At 36.2% G+C, this 18,245-nt stretch overlaps 1 long non-coding RNA gene across 1 annotated transcript in view; it reads left to right on the top strand.

The window, feature by feature from the left end:
- Nucleotides 1-17,825, top strand: part of LOC124251770 (uncharacterized) — a 99,086-nt gene extending 81,261 nt beyond the window's left edge. The window contains exon 3 of the long non-coding RNA XR_006891852.1: nucleotides 17,754-17,825. This is a non-coding gene — a long non-coding RNA (uncharacterized LOC124251770). The remainder of the gene's footprint in view (nucleotides 1-17,753) is intronic.
- Nucleotides 17,826-18,245: the final 420 nt, after the last annotated feature.

Below are 18,245 nucleotides of genomic sequence, written 5' to 3'. Positions count from 1 at the left end.
ATGATGTGTAGACACTAGAAAACAACAGCAAACAACTTTGATGATGTTACTGGCAGGATAAAAGGGGAGAAAAAGATAAAGATTACATTCCACATGCAACATGCCTCCATATGTTGGCTAACTCAGAAATAGGCCCACTTTTAAAATCTACAGAAGAAAATTAGGCTGCATTTGAATCAGTTCGCTGAATATAATTCCTGCCTCTGCTATTGTTCTCTATCAGTATGACTCTTAGAACTAGATGTGAAAGGGCAATTGTCCTATAGGAAACTAAATTGAAAAGAATAGGTTTTCTAAGGGGATGTAGATTAAACATATTAGTTTCTTGCATCATGGGTATTCAGAAATGTTTAAAATGTTGAGCAGTACTACTTACTAAATGCATTTCTCAAAATCTAAGAGTTCTTTCATTCCATTTTTAATCTTTATAATTGCTGCTTGAAAGATTGCCCTCAGCCATGAGAAGTCTTGCTCTGATGGAATGAATGCATGTAATTATTCCAGAGCCTCATCCAGAGATATGTATAATTATTTACCTGAACAGAGAGCCCTTGAAGCTCTCAGTCACAGATGGGAACAAAAGGAAAGCCATCCTATAGGCAAGCCCCAGACGGGACTGTCCTCCGAATTCAGTGCTCTTCATTCTTCCATTGAGCAATGTACTTCTCAGCAGCTTCTCTCAGATTTCCATCATTAAGGAGATTTGGTCTTTTTAATCTAGCAATATCCTGTTTCATCAGAATACTCCCTTCTCAAAGGACTCAATCATGAAATATGGGCTATGTTTCAACAGGAAAAAAATTAATTTTTTAAAGAATGTAGGTGTTTTATATTTATAGGAAATTAAAACTCAAAGTAAGAATTGTGTGGTAAGTTGGATCAAAATTAAATAAGGTAAACCTCCACTTTGGGTGAGCTTGGGGAGTTTTTGGACGCAAACCTTTCTAGGAGGCCCATACCTAGCTCCCCTATCCCCAGGCACCAAAAACAGAACATTAATTTTATTGTAGCAGCTAGTGAAAAGAAAGCATATGTGTTTAGGATCACAGTGCTGTCTCTGCACATGAGCAAAAAAATAGTATCATGCAGAATAGAGTGAAGTGACTAAAGCCTACTGGAGGAATCTATAATAAATTTCAAAGTAAACTTTGGACAAGATAAAAAAATAAAACTAAAGACAAATGATGAATATAAAGTGGTTAGTGATGACAGCCCTGATCAAGAAGCAGTCAGCTGATTACCTCCTATCTTCAAATTGTGGTTAATAACAAGAATAGGTGAATATAGACTAGGAGGTTCAAGTTAAGTCAAAACTATTCTTTGAGCAACACTGATTGGAAATATATCAGAACTCCCTTTTGTGGCCTTGTTTATTTCCTACACTGCTCCTCAACTTACCTGATTCAGGATACTAAATGTGGTAGACAGTTGTAGATTGGCTCTTGCCACCTGTATTTCATTTCCTTTCTAACTGGAAAGATCAAAAAACAAAACATTGTTTCCCAGACTGTTTTAGGACTATGATTCTGGATTTGAATCAGATCGATCAATTAGATGCACTTAAATGAAATTTGGAAGGCAGTAGTGAGGCAGCTTGCAGTTGCTGTCTCTGCTGGCCAGCAGGGTTATAGACACAGAAATCTAGAGACAATTAAGGCATCTAGACTCAGCGTTCCAGGTTCTCCCTCTTAGCTTTATGGATTTAAAAGGCAGCCGCGGGGGACACAGTAATAGCAGCTGCAGCTTCCTGGTCTCTGCATGGTGGTTCCAGTGGAGTTCCCTTGAACATAATAGGGCAGAGATGGCCCCTGACTTCTACCCCATCAGGTTGTTCAATGATTTGGCAGACCCGTGATTCCTCATGTTAATTCCCTTCCTTCTTGTAACATGTCAGGCAGTATTAAGTCCTGACTAATTGCCAGATCGCAATATATACATTTTTCCTACAGGATTTTAGGTAGCATTCTCTTTGCATAATGAAGCTCAGTAATCCCTACAAAAGTCTCTCTATTGCTTTCACAAAGGCCTGAGTTTTAAAAAATCTTCCAATTATTGAAATTTGTAAATACCCTTTTGGGGGGCTCTTAATCGTTTATTGCTGTGGCATGTAGAGTGGGGAAAAATAGATGAACTTCTACAATTCTGTGTTAATTATACTTAATGCTGTTAGATGAACTCTCTGTTACAAAACCCTCTTTGAAGACATATGCAGTGGTAGGTTTCCAGGCTTTGTAAACAGAACTAAAGAGAAAATCATCTACTGAGTGTCAAAACAGTGTTTACAATGGCTTCAAACATTAATTGACCCATACTAAACACAGTCGTTACTAGCACATTTGATGTCTTTATGTGAAGAAGAAAAAAGTTCGCTTCCAGGACAAAAACAAATCTGAAATAAATACACTCAGGCTGTAGGAATAATAAAAGGATATGCCTCTTCCTCCCAGTTGACAAAACTCACACCAGGGATTTCAGCTACAACTTGCTATCCTGACTAGCTGTCCTTGTGCAGGGCGTGGCACGCATAGCTGTTCATGATGGCCCTGTTCAAATGTCTGCAACTCTGCCCAGGATACAGTAAGTGCTTAAAATGATTATTGAATTATTACATCTGCCTTCCAAGAATCCAGTAGATACAGTATGGCAAAAAGGGGGAAGGATGTGCCTTCATCCCTTTATCCTGAGCACATAGCCTGCGGTCCGATGCATATTTAGACAATGCTTGATATTTTCTCCCAAACCAGGCATGTTGGTTTCAAAGTGTCTCTAGAATGGCCTACCTCCTTTATAATAAACCCCGTGGGAAGAACATGTAATACTGTACCTTTTTCCAGTTTTCATTTCTTTTATGATTTCTTAGGATTCAAAAATGAGTAATAAGAACTGAAAGAAGAGTCAGAACACACTGCCTTTGAGAAGGTTAAGCACTTGGGTGCACCTTGACCTTAGGGTGCTGTAGTTAGGATTAAGCATGTGGAATTTTATTTGTTTTCCATGATATACACTCCCTTCCTGTGCACACACAGATAATATATGCATATGTCATAGCATTTACAGAATGAACAGAAAGTGACATCTTTTCTTCATGACAAGATGTATAGGCCTTCTAGAATAAATTCTGAGCCATTTGTCAGAACTATTCCACATGTTATTGTTAGATGCCATTTCACTGTCTTGATGTGATGTTCTGTTTTTCTCTGACTTCTCTGGTGATTTTCTCTTATTATTGGATTCTAGCAATTTGATTATGATACGCTCAATGTGGTTTTCTTTCTCTTTACTCTGGCTAGAATTTGATAAGCTTTCTGGACCTGCAAGTTTATAACTTTTAAATTATAAATTTAAAATTTAAGGATAAAATGGTGATTATTTCTTCAAATATGTTTCAGCTTCCTTCTTTCTTTCTGGAAATCTAACTACACGGGTGTTGCATCACTTGATACTGTATCGCTTGTAAACGAGACTCAGTTCATTTGCTAGGTTTGCTCCTCCTTCTCCTTCTTCTTCTGTTTAGAGTTTTTTGTTGCTGTTTGTTTGTATGTGTTTTGTTTTGCTGTATCTTGAAAGTCATGGGTATTTTCTTCTGTAATATCTACTCTTCTCTCAAGCCCGTTCATTGTATTTCTTTTTTACTTTTGATAATTAATTTTTCATCTCTTCAAGTTTCTTTTATTTCCTTTTTATATCTTAAATTTCCTCATTTTGTTTACATTTTACTTTAAATCCATTATTGCATTTATATAGGCTTTTTAAAGATCCTGTCTAACTTCAATAGTTTCGACATACCTGGATGCCTTTCTTTGATTTCAATTTCTTCCATTTATTTCTCATATTTTCCTCCTTTTTTCCTCTGTATAGTAAATTTTTATTGAATATTAAACATTGTTAAAGTTATATCTTTGAGAGTCTGAATTTTTCTGCATTCATTTAAAGAGTGTTGAAGTTTGTTTGGGCAGTTTGTCACGTGCAGATTAGTTTGAAAGTTTTTGTGGCTTGTCTTTAGTTTGTTAGGTCAGATCTACCATAACCTTTATTCTAGGTCAAATCTAACCCTGCTACTAAGGTCTTACCACTCTAAGGTCTATATTGGAGTTTTTGGATGTGCAAGGAGGTCTCTCCAATTTGATCAGACTCGAACAATTCCCATCCCTCTGTGAGCTCTTTGAAGTGCTCGGCTACGTCTCTCTGGTGGTTCTTTTCTCAGACTCTTGGTATCTACACAAACACAATCTAGTGTTTGGCAGACTCACGTTATCCCTTATGCAGATAACCCACACACTTTCTCTGCAGAATCCCGCCATTCCAGTACTTTGCCCTCTAAATTCCAAGAGTGTTGACCTCCCCGAACTGCGCCTCACGTCTTAGCTATTCAGCAAGATCACTGTGCTCTTGTGTTTCTCCCCCTGTAACACTCTCAGGAAAGTGAATCACAGCATAAAACAAGAGCATTTGTTTTTTCTCTTCTTCATCTTTTTTCTTCTCTCAGGAACCAAGGTCTCCTGACGACTGCTGTCCAGTGCCTGTAGCCAATTTTTCCACATATTCTGTCCAATTTTATATTTTCTTATAGCAGAATGGAAAACTAGTAGCAAGGATTCATCTTCAATATCCCATCCTTTGATAAAGCACTGTGACCTCCCCCCATGTTATGCTAATATAGTGTTGTAATATTTCAGTACTCCCTCTCACTGTGGCATTGCATTCAGTGGACATTTAGTATTTAGCATTGATTGAGCAGCTGGTTTCACTTCCATTTTCTATTATAAGCCATCTGTGCATTCAGGGAGTAGACAGCTTAGTCTCCAGGGGTTTCGATTTCAGGTAGAAATAATTGTTAGTTTGTAGGTTAACTGTAGTTTTTCTCTGATGTATTCCAAAGTAGCTGACCAAGACATACACTGAATCTCCCAGGCTTCACTTGATCTGTATTAAACTTTAATTTATAACTCTTAATAGTTTCATGCCCCTACCACTCATTTAAGAAACCTTGTCCCTTGAAGATTTACTTTCCCTCAAGTGCTCTGGGAATCTCCAAGGGGTATTTTAAGTGATTTTCAACTTGTTTCTGTTTATTGTTCTACAGCCTCACGAAATTCAGTTTTTACTTCGGTAGAGACTTCTATTGATTTGCTTCTGATAATAAAGGTATGTCTGCTGTTTTATTTCCAGGAGGAGATTGGGACTAAGTAGCCATTAACACATCATAGTTTTGGTTGCTTTGGCATGAAAGAGTGAGAGCTCTTTCCTCTGAGATGAGTTGCATTGCTTCTCTTCCAGCTCTAGTCAGTACTGCTGCCTTAGAATAGTTCAAGATAGAACTTTGTTCTTATTACTACTCCTTCCTTATTGCCAAGTGTGCTAGTAATCCAATCTAGCCACCTCCTTTTCGAGAAAGATCTTTCAGACAATCTGATGTTTGCTCAAATATAGTTTGATTTTCCCATGGCCTCTGCTGTAGTCAATCATAATTTGTGAGAAGAGTACTCTTTTGTCTCTCTGTGTTACACTTGAGTAGCAGGAGTTCTACAGCAGAATTGTTCAGTTTGAACCTGATACAAAATTTAGACAGGTGTTTCTTTCAATTTATATTATGCTGGCTTTGTTCTTCCCTTTCTATAGTACCTATATATATATACCATACTGAATAGTAGGTTTGGCTGGATTCTGAGGTCGTACACTCTGCTGTTTAGGGAACAAATATGCTCTTTCTTTTAGTGCTCTAGGCCTTGTCATCCATCTATACAATCTGATTTTTGTAGACGTTCTACTCTCCCATCCAATATGTTGGTATGTATGTGAACCTCTGTTGTTAAAAGACTTGAAACCCTCCTCTCTAACCAACCTCAAAGGATTCCTTAGTCTTCCACCTCCATCCCTGTGTATCAAAATTTTTCTAACTCTACATGTAGGTTTTATCAGTTTTTATTCCAGTCTAACAAGACACTCTATTATTCCACCTCCATGCCTGTATATTAGAATGTTTCTAACTCTACATATAGATTTTATCAGTTTTTATTCCAGTCTAACAAGACACTCTATTACATAAGTACAATAACAGCCAGTTCCCAAATGTTCAAAAATCTAAAGATGTTTTAAAACTCAAACTTAAGTTGTCTCTGGGTATTATATGGCTGTGTCCTTTAATAGGAAATAATGTGTATAAACGTAGCCTTAATGCATTGCTACATGATTGTTTGAATTCTAGTGAATGTCAAGAGTGGTTTCAGAAAGCCATATTCCACTTTGTGTCAAATTATAAAGAGGCTGTTGGGATTTTGATTCATGCATTCCTAACAATGGACACCAATGATTATACCTGGCTTTCTATCACTAATAATCAGCAACAGATTGTCCAAGATGTGCAGCTGCTGGGCTGCTGGGCTGGATTCCACCCAAGCACCACAGCTCTTTTAATCACACTCTCCAACTCAATGGTCCTTTCCCAAGCAATTACATCAGTTGTCTTCAATTCTTCTTGGCAAATCTTATATTTTCCTTTTATTGCAGGCATGATTTTTTTTCCCCTTGAGATTGACAGAAATATGTTAACTGTTTGTATTTAAGATATGAAACTTTTTTTGTAACCAATTCATTATCTCAATCCACTTCCTTTCCAATTCTATTTTGAAACATAAGTAAAACATTTCTAAGCACAGACAGGGTGACCACCTGTCAACAGATTCCAAAAATTTTAAATCCACTTACAAGAATACCTCAAATCTTAGATTTCAGGATTCTATAAAAGTAATAATTGCTTTTTCCCTGAATAAATGTAAAGGTATGTTTTCCAATTTGAAATGCTTTAAACATTGATTTCACATTGTCATGAATTCTACACATAAATTTATCAGATCAAATGTAAATAATGCAATTGTTTTAAAATTTGGAACTCTTCCTAATAGCTCTCAAATGTTTCTCTTTTATACTGAATGTTCTGAAATCTTCTTCTGTTGGGTACCCCTGAAATCCATGTTAATGTAAATGTGACCCTGTAATAGATGGCCTTTTAGGAATATACATACATTATTTAATCATAATACAAATGTGTGTGATAACAAATGTAGGATTAATATAAATGGTATGATAGACATTTTAAAGAAAATATGTGAATGATCTTAAAATGATAAGAAAAGATTACTGGGTGTCCTGTCTAGCATATTCTTCCAGGTTATCTCCACCTTTCATTGTCTTTGTGCTACATTACAACTCTGTAAGGTATAGGAAATGGTTAATACTGCAAATGATTTTCGTTTATAGAAATGCAAACTATCCCATGGAAAGCAGTTGATTATTGCCTTGTGGATATTGACCAATTTTTCATCTATTAAGTAAATTATTTTCAGTTTTCCTGATTACCTACATGTATGTCTGCCCTCTAAGTTCTCCTTTGATGCATTTGTACCACATTACGGTTTTCCCTCATTAATTAATTAATGAAAATAAAATTCTTGACAAGTATACTTTTATATTTGTATGCGAATGGTGATTTTACTTTTAAAAATTGTCCTTTGACAACTTCTAATATAATTTAAATATTTGTTTTACTAAAGTTTGTTTGGTTAGCAGTTTCTTGGTTGAATGATTTCAGGATTTTTATATCAACTTATCTGTCATTTCTGTTGTCTTTACTTTATCCAGGTTTATGCTTTGTCCTGATTTCCCTTGTAGTGCAAGATTGGCAGCTAGAACTGCCAGTAAGATATTTTCTTGCCATTTTTACTCAATTAACAAATAATACATGTGAATCAGCCATAAATATGATAGTATACAAGCTGTGGCATATCTGTTTCCTTGTCTTCAACTTTTTAAAAAATTAAATCAACAATTACCTGAGTACTCTTAAGACTGGAAAAGTTGCCATAGTAAGAAGATAGGCATGGAATTCACTCAAATCTGTGCTGACTCAGCTTTAGAAACTATTATTTAGAAACAAGTATTCACATTTACATTTAGTTTAAATTAAAATGTGAAAACACTTAAATAAGTGGTACCTGCTCTCAGGAAGCGGAGTCTAGAAGTAAAAACCGGTGATAAAGATATTCTTCTCTGGTTTAGTGTGGTAGACAAACTGAATCAGCTGATCTAATGCTGTTATCTAAAGAACAATTAACATTAGGTAAATTATAACTGTCACATCCAAAAGGTATCCAGTTAATAGTACATACTAGTGACTAACGATTCCGAATGTATTCATAATTGCCGTATATTTGAAAACAGCTATACCCTAAGTGCTCAGAATATGGTTTGTTCAGTTTAATTCACATAGTAATCATTTATTCAGCATCTACAGGTTACATGTACTGTGCTAGATAGTAAAATTAAAAAGGTTAATATTGCAGATTCTCCCCTTTGTTGAGCAAATATGTGTTGTTAGGGAAGGAAGAAGAAGAAACATAATTAAGTATATGAAACTGCTGTAGGAATTATGAGCAAAGAATTAAAGCAGCAAAGACAGAGCAACCTAAGCCTAAATGATGTATAAACATTCTACCTAGGAGGCAACTCTTGAACTGAGGCTTATGGAAGAGTCAGTTTTGCTTTGTCAGAAAAAAAAGGAACGAGCATTCCAGAAAGAGGATTCAATGTGTGCTGTCCCATGGAAGCATGAGCAAGGAAATAATGCCCAAGCATGCAGTGAAACATGGCAAGAGAAGTATTGACGAGTCCAGGTGACTGAGGGATGGAAACTAAAGTGGAAGGGGCTGAAAGTGTGAAACACGACTGGGAAATTAAACTGACATCTAATTATGAAGAATTTTGTATTCTGCTACAGTTTGCTATAGATCTTCAGGAAATCATGCACGAAGTACCATGTTTAACCTGGGTTTTATAGCGTTAACTATAGAGGGAATGGTAGACTCTAATGGAGGGGGAGAGAAAAGGCAGAGTATCCAGTTAAGAAGTCTGATAATTTTTTCCACGTAATTTTGTTGAGATCATGATGGTTTATCATATTGTGTAATTTCAGGTGTACATCATTGTTTATCAATTTCTGAATACCTTTCATCATACTCACTCCTAGTAGTCTAATTTTTGTCCATCACCATACATATGTGACCCTTTATCCCTTTTCCCTACCCCCTAGAAGTCTGATGATTTTCAATGTGCGCATTTATCCTGTCATTTACTAAGGTATCAGCTCATAATCGAATGTCATTTTGAAGAGGACATTCTGGGCACAACATTAAAATACGTAGTGTCTTTAGAAACCTTTGAGACCCCAGTAACTAAGACTTAACACTGTCATCATGACCAACTTTCTTAGCAGCTCTTTATAGACTCGTGCCTTTTAGTCATTCTGGTTTAAAGCATATGCTTTAGGAGGAGCAGTGCCAGGTCCATGCCCAGGGATCCAAACCGGCGAAACCCTGGGTCACCAAAGTAGAGCACGTGAACCTAACCACTTGGGCACAGGGCTGGCACCTACATTGCCTGTAACTTGCACTTCTAACTTATTTTTATCCAAATATATGTTTAAGTTTTCCAATAACATTATCATACTGTTCTCTTTCCACAATGATTTTATAATATTTTGTATCCTCATACAAGATTGGGTCTCCTAATAGATTCTCTATTTAATTTTTTTTATTATTAAGTAAGGCCCCAATTTTTTGACACTCTTTCTTTCAAAAGATAGAGTCTAATACCCTTCCATTAGAATATGCGTTAGTCCTCATGTCTGACTTGACTAGCAGAAAGCAGCAGTTGTAACATTCTTGGACTTCAGAGGCTAGATCATAAGGTTTCTTGCAACTTTTGCCCATGTCTCTTGGCGTATTCTCTCTCAGAACACATCTGTAGTGCTGTGAGAAACCCAAACCATATAGAAAGACCACTGATTTTCCAGTAGACAACCCCAGCTGATCATCAAGCCAATCATCAGCATCAAATGCCACCCATGTGAATGAGCCATCTTGGTTTTACGACTTAGTTGAATCTTCAGTTGACTGCAGCTCCAGTGAACATATGATTGCAGTGACATGGGAGACCCAGTCAACCCACAGAACCAAGAAAGAGAATAAATTGTTGTTTTCAGCCCTAAGTATTAAAATTATTTGTTACACAGTAATAGATAGTCCAGATATGTACTGACATACCATTTTGAAATAATATTAGCTTTATTCTGTAGATTATAGTTTTTCTATATTTTGCTATCTGAATCTCCCACACAGCTTTCTGATCTTATTTTGAAAAGTATTTTATTATAACACACTTTCTTTTCCAAGTGAACATTAGATTATGTTTATAATATTCCCTTAAAAGCCAGTTGTAATTTGAGATGTTTTTGAATCTACAGAAAATTTTGTTCAGATTACATCTTTTGAATTTCTAGATCTAGGCTCCTAGACCTGGTGAGTAATAAGCAATGGCTCCACTTGTGAATAAAAATCTTTTAGAGCAGAAATTTTTTGTTCCCATTTGCCTATCATGTTCATCAAGTTTAGATGAACCTGTCATTTCATTCAAAGGCTTCTTGAATAATTAGGACATTTAGTACTTTAAACACAAACATTAGTAAGTAAAAAGTCTGTTGATCTTGCAATGGCAGGCCCTCCAGGACCAGGTCAACTGACCCAGTATCTTATCAACAGTGATTAAGAATTGCCTTTCAGAAAATCTGTGAAGTCACGTAGTCAGGGCATGTGCAAAAGAAGAGATCGTGACTTGAAACAACCTTGGAACCGAAGATCCTCCTTCCTACAGAATCCAAGGAGCGGGACATGGCTGGAACTTGAAAATCAGACTCTTACGAGAAAAGAGAGGCCCCTCATTCAGGAAGATCTGGTGTTAAAATTCCTTCCCCTCCTCACCACAAATGTTTAGAACCCCATAATAAATATTTTGAGCCCTGTCATAAATGTTTAAGACCTTACCATAAATACTTGAAGCCCACCAATCAAAACCTGTCCTACCAGCATTTCTGAGGGCCAGCCTGTTCTCCCCAATCTCTTACATTTTGCCTCAAATCCTGACTGGGGGAGACAGATCTGAGGGCATGCATCCCCTGTCTCCCTGCAGATTGATCTCACAGAATAAAAGCTGATTTCTCCCCCAAAGGCTGATGCCATAATTAATTTGTTTGCTTATGCACACCGTGCAGAGAACCTCAATTTCGTGCGGTAACAAGCTCTCTTCCTTCCTTTCTTTCTTCTTTTTTTCCTTCTTCCTTCCCTTCCTTCCTTCCTTTCTCCCTTTCTTCCTTCTTCCCTCCTTTCTTCCTTCTTGCTTCCCTCCTTCCCTTGCTCCTTCTCTCTTTCTTTCTTTCTTTTGTATACGTTTTAGTTTCATTCAAATTGCATTGATTTCCAGGTGTTCTGGATGTCCTTTTTGGCTGTCTAAAATTTTTTGCGTAATCATCAATATTCAAATACAAAGATAATATCGGAAAGGATGATGTAGTTTCCTAAACATGTCCTATATCTTAGATATCCTAAGCACTAGCTCATTATTTCTAAAATTCTTCATCAGCATTGACCTTGAATGCATTATTTGTTCTTTTCTCTGAAAGGGATGTTTAAGAAAGAAAAAAAATCATTATTTCTCTATTCGTCTCAAAAACAATTATCTGTAAGATGGTTACATTAACTAATATGACCACTTATGAAAAATCATATACTAGAGGCTTGCTGTAACAATGGTCTCTTTTAGTAAACAGAAACCCTTGCTTCTACTACATAGAGCTCTCTGGGATACAATATCATGTTATATTTTTCATAATGGACTACTTATGATGAAATAGTAATTATTTTAAAAAATCAAATTTGAAACAATAGATAAATGAAAGTGAAAGAGAAAAGCAAGAGTCTTTCTAGGATTGTCCTTTCAATTCATTTCTCAGCCTTCTTCTCATGTCTTCCCTGCTTCTTCTAGTTAATTTGACTTCCTTTCAGTTGTTAGAAGGCACCATGCTGATTCAAACTTCCATGGGCTTTATCCATAATTCTTGCACTGCCTAGACTATTCTTCACAAATCACCACCAGCCCCATCCCCACCTACTGAGCTCTTTCTCTTCTTACAAGTTTAAATCAGTTATTATCACCTTATGACTCCTTCCCTATGTTCTCCTTGCTCTAAACAAGATTGGAAATGTCCCAATTTGTGTCTCACACATTCCCTAAAGGATTCTATTAGATCACCAGGAACTAATTTTTCCATGTTTGTTTACAAGTGTGAATCTCTCTAAGAATGTACGCTTTATAAAGATAGAAACTGTAACTTATTTGTTTTTGTGTCCGCTAGACTGACAAGTTGACTATACACAGCAGGCCATATATTTATTCATTGACTGAGTGAATGAATGAGTGAATGAACGTATAACATTATCTTGAACCCAGCTACTAATGTGGATCTAGATAAATTTCTAATATAGTTGAACACAATATTACTCATCTCTGTTTTGATGTGGAGAGAATCTTTCATCTTTCCTTACAGATCCCAGCATCGAGTTTGCAATTCCATTCTCATCCTCCACCATCACATCTATTTTCTCTTGGCTTCAAAATTACTTCTGGGTATAAGATCTCTGCCTTAAATGAAGTCATGCATATTTCCTCATTTTTTACAACTATACTTAAAAACAGTAAATAAACTATTTTGATCCTTTCTCTCTTTGCTATTTTGTACTTTTGAAAGAGAGGTCCTACTTGTTTCATTTATCTTGTAATAAACATAGACTTACATATACTTGTTTAGAATTAAATAGATACTTAGCCATGTCTACCCCTCAACCTTTCCCTCCTGCGTAACCGCCAAATCAGGGGTGTATATTTGTAAGCAGTATAATAAATAATTATATAAATGTTTATGACTGATTTTGATTTGTGAGTTGAATTGAGGCTGTCAGAAGAGAAAGGGGTTCCTTATACTGATGACATATATTTCTAATTAAAAAAAAATTGGTAGGTTGTATCCTTTAAATATTAGATTTTAGAGAAAAGCAGACTGCAGGGGAGCTTTATCCTTCATTTCTCCTCTGGCTTTTTCTGTTATTTTTTTCTTGAAGATTTCTCTAATAAAACTAGTGAGACATACCTAGCCACTGACTATTGAATTTTTTTAGATTCTTTGTGTGTGCAGTTTCAACCATTATTTTTGATTACCTCTTCTGGCATGATCACAATTTCCTGTAATATTTCTTTCCACTCCCAAGGGAAATTAATGTCTGTTCCTAGCATTTGTCCCTTATTTTCTTTGTGAAAACTGAGACAAGGAAGCAAGAAATTAATTTAATATTTTAGCAATATTTATTTCATTGGTCGATAATTTATTCTTATAATTTTTACTCTGCAGGCTTCTTCAGAGTGACCTCTGGTCCTTTATATGCTTGAGACACATTTTCTGTAATATTTTGACCTCCTGTGATATTTTTCATTCATTCCTCACTTTGGCTTTCCCTTTCATTCTGCGTTCGCGACTGTGCCCTTTGTCCCTTTCCTGCAATTGCACGTAACCAATATTTTATACTTCATATCTGAGCTGCTCATATACTTGATTACTTTTTTACAAATCATTTTTCATCCATATTGGATTTTTAAAAATTTCTGTGATATTTGCTTTTGGGTTACACGTAAACACAATCTTTTGGGAACACTGAACATTAATTTACTTTGAAACATGCTCCAATTTTTCTTCTTTTTGGTTTTATTCTACACAATAAATAAATAAATACCTCACCACTTTTTATCTCAAATACGATACTGCAGGTTATCAATGCCTTATATTTTCATTTATTGACTCCTTTATTCCCTCATTAGTCTCAAGACATTCCTTAGCATTTCTTTATTTCTTATTTTATACTTGTGTGTAGGCATCTTATTACGTGACTCTATCTTGTGTGTTAATAAAAGTTAACCCCTTAAATGTCTTTCTCCTTTAGGATTTCTCCTTCAGCTATACTAGTTACGCACGTTCACATCACGCAAAGGACATAGTGTATATGGATATGAGTCAACTGTCCCCAATTTAGTTTTTTTGTTTCAGATATTTTATACTTTTTTGCCATTTTAAATATTTCTGAAATGAAATCCTTGGACATAATTTTGTATCTCTTTATAAAATATCCTGTCCTTTCCATAACCTTTTGTAACTTGTGCCCTTTTTTTTCAATTAACTCTTTAGCTTGAAATCATTGTAGATTTTCATTTTATATCTTTCATGTATAAATAGCTTCTGCTATAATTCCCATTCTGTCAAATTTTCTGCTTGGATGTAGCTTGTTTATTCATTTAACGTACATTTATTGAGACTCTTATATATGTCATATAATGTAAGGCTAGGGACACAATAGACAAATAGGCATGGTCTCTGTCCTCAGGGGTATCATAATTCAACAAATATTTCTAAAATAATGTGCCTTTAAAATTTGAGATAAATACTGTGGCTTTAAAGAGAAGCATGTACTGTGAAAGACTCATGGAAAACATTGGTTTGAATTTTAAGGATGAAGTCAGAAAGTTTTCTCTGAGGAAATTATCTTTAAGCTGAGATTGAAAGCAACAGTAAGCATTACCTAATTGTATTAACTAGGTTCCTTTCAAAACTAGAGACTGTGGGAGATTATCTTGAGGATCAGGAGTTTTGAAAAACTAGGGAGAATCATAAAGAAAGGATGAATTAATCTCTGCTATGAGCAATTGGGGATCAGTCTTGCCAGAACCTTTTGAGGAGCGTATAAGAGACCTTCCATAATTTTCCACATCAGATATCATAGGAAGAATCATTGATACATTAGCTCCCTTTCTCCATTGGTCAAGGGTTTACTCAGATATTTGTAACTACCAGCACTTCCAGGTTGCTCCCGTGTGTTTACCAAGCCGACTCCCTCCTGTCTGTTGCCATTTCATCCTGTTTGAAAAGACCCAGGGCAGAAAGTGAGTGATTCAAGTCCCAACTTTGAGTTGAAACACTATCATCTTGAAGAGATTTTAAATCTTCATGCAGCTATTTCCTGAATCTAGGGCTGGAATGAGAGTGTGGCCCAGAGTATATGAAATGAGCCTCAAGAGATGGTGGCTCACCAGGGAAACTGATCCAGAAGCAGAATTTGCAAAATTCCAGAGATGGAAATTAATTGGGCATGTTCAAAGAAAATAAAGAAATCCAGTAACCCAGAGAAGAGTGGAGGGAGACAGAGGAGGAATCTAGGTAGTGATTAAAGTATAGCCATCTTAAATGATTTTGTATTGTTATTGAAGCACTAATAAATATTTGAAATGTGCTACACAAGGGATGTTTTTCTGAATCATGACCTGATATTTTCAGTATGCATTGTTAAATGCATCATTTTCTGTATTTTTCTCAATTCAGAATGTTTAAAGTGAGAATCAGAATGACAAGATTATTTTTTCCATAGAAAAATTATCATCTTACATTGTAGGCCATGCAAAAGAATAGCTGCCTTTGGATCAGGGAGATGTTTCTGGTTCCCAATCAGCTGTATCTGGAGAAGTCCAGGGTGTGGCAGGTGCCCATGATTAATATCTCTAACGTAGATGTTGGAGGGGATTTCAGCATCCATTTTCCCCATCAGATAATAGAGAGATGTGTTTCAAAACTTTCTTCTCCAGTCTGCTATGGATGGCAGAGAGGTGCCTGCAAGCATCAGTAAATCAATGGCATCTACGTGCTCTGTAGAGAAAGAAGGGTCTTGAGTGGTCTATTACCAAAAGTGAGGAGAAGGAAAAATCGAGGCTATGGGATTTGGGAAATAAATGATAAGCTTTATTGGTTGCTAGTAACCTTAGTTCAGAAACCTCGTTGAATCCAGATCATTGTAGATTTACACACAGCTCTAAGATATATAAGATCTTGGATCTAATGTACAGCATGGTGACTACACATACTAATACTGCGTTATATTCTTGAAATTTACTAAGAAAGTAAGTTCTTAAGTGTTCTCGCCACACACACACACATACACATATGCACACACAAACACACAAGGTAGCTATGAGGGGTGATGGATGTGTTACTTAGCTTTGTGGTAATCATTTCACAATGTATAGGTGGATCAAATCATCATGTTGTACACTTTAAATATATACAATTTTTATTTGTTAATTATACTCAGTAAAGCTGGGGGAAAAAAAAAGAAAAAATACAGAGATATTCCATGTACCCTTTACTCAGTTTCCCCTTAGTGGCAACATCCTGCAAAACTCTGATACAATAGCACAACCTGGATACCGACACTGATGTAGTAAAAATACAGAACATTGGCATCCCCACAGGCATCCCTCACGTTGCTATTTTATAGCCACACCCATTTGTCCTTTCAAAAATTTTATATAAATGGAATCATATATGTATATTCAGTCAACATCATTCTCTAGAGATTCATCCAAGTTGTTACAGGTCTTAATAGTTAGTTCCTTTTTGTTACAGAGTAGTACTCCATGGTATGGATGTACCACAATATATTTAGCTACTCACCTATTGTAGGATGTCTGGGTGGCTTCCAGGTTTTGGCCATTATGAATAAAGCTGCTATAAATATTCATGTGCAGGTTTTTGTGTAGACCTAACTTTTCACTTCTCTGAGATAAATGTCAAGGAATGCAAGGCTGCGTCATTTGGTAGCTGCATATTTTGTTCTTAAAGAAACTTCCCAAATGTTTCCAGAGTGGCTGTATCCCTTTACATGCCCACTAGCAATATAATGATCCAGTTTCTCTGCATCCTTGCCAGCATGTGGTGTTGCCACCATTTCTCAATGTAGCCGTTCTGACAGGTGTTGTAGGGATATCTCATTATAGTTTTAATCTGCATTTCCCTAAAGGCTAATAATGTTGAGTATCTTTGTATACACTTATTTATCCTCTGTATAGCTTCTTTGATTCATGTCTTCTGTTTTCTAATTGAATTTTTTGTTTTTTACTGTTGAGATGTGAGAGTTCTTTATGTATTCTAGATACTAGTCTATCAGTTATGTAGTTTGTAAATATTTTCCTCCAGTTTGTAGCTTGTCTTTTTAACTTCTTAAAAGAGCCGTTCACAGAGCAAACATTTTAAATTGTTCTCCTTTTGAATCTGGGCTGGCCTAATGAGTGGCTTGACCAGTAAAATGTCGTGGGAATGAAATTTTTTGTCTTAAGAAGCTAGACCATAAGAAGCCTTGAAAGTTCAGGCTTCTTTTTGTGTGTGTGTGAGGAAGATTGGTCCTGAGCTAACTTCTGTTTCCAATCTTCCTCTTTTTGCTTGAGGAAGATTGTTACTGAGTTAACATCTTTATCAATCTTCCTCTATTTTATGTGGGATGTTGCCACAGCATGGCTTGATGAGTGATGCTGGGCCCACACCCAGGATCGGAACCTGCAAACCTTGGGCCACCGAAGCAGAGTGCATGAATTTAACCATGACACCACTGGGTCGTCCCCTCTTGGCTTCTTTTGAATGTTACAATTACTCAGATTTGCTTTGGTTTTGGTAACTCTGATGGTTTTGAGGAGTATTGGTCAGAAAATTGGCAGAATGCGATTCAGTTGAGATTTATCTGATTTTTCTCGTAATGATACTGTGGTTGTTGTAACTTGAGGAGGAAGACCACAGAGGTAAAGTGCCATGCTTATCACACCATGTCAAGTGTACATTGTTTACTTGCTAATATTTTGTTGAGGATTTTTGAGTCTGTGTTTATAAGAGATATTGGTCTGTAGCTTTCCTGTGTGTAATGTCCTCATCTGGCTTTGATGTTAGTGCAATTCTGGCCTCATAAAATTAAGTAGGAAATGTCTCCTGTGCTTATATTTTCCAGAAAAGATTGAGGAGAATTGGCATCATATCTTACCTAAATTTGCGGTGGAATTCAACAGTGGAAACATCTGAGGCAAGTATTTTCTTTAATGGAAATTTACAAATTACTTAACATCTTTAATAAATGTAGGCCTATTCAGATTATCTATTTCTCCTTTTGTGAGTTTTGGTAGATTTTGTCCTTCTAGGAATTGCTCCATTTCATCGAAGTTATCAAATTCACAGGCATAGAGTTGTTCATAGCATTCCTTTATTACCCTTTTAATGTTCGTGGTTTCAGTAGCTGAATTGAGCTGAGCTCAAGAGAGCTGAGCTGTCAAGGGTCAGAGTAGTCAGTTAAGACAACAAACCAAAATGAAAATGAAATAAAACTCAAGCCTTTAGTCACTTACTGTGATAGTGTAAGCAGGAGGTTAAGCCGAGAAAGCACCAACTCCTCCCCATCCCCCCTTCCTATTTTCCCCTTGGTTTTGGTGCTAGTTAAGGATCAGGT

This window comes from Equus quagga, chromosome 14 (genome assembly GCF_021613505.1).
Source record: "Equus quagga isolate Etosha38 chromosome 14, UCLA_HA_Equagga_1.0, whole genome shotgun sequence".
NCBI lineage: Eukaryota > Metazoa > Chordata > Mammalia > Perissodactyla > Equidae > Equus > Equus quagga.
Note: the sequence above shows the minus strand (reverse complement) of the source record. Positions and strands in the feature narration are given on the sequence as shown.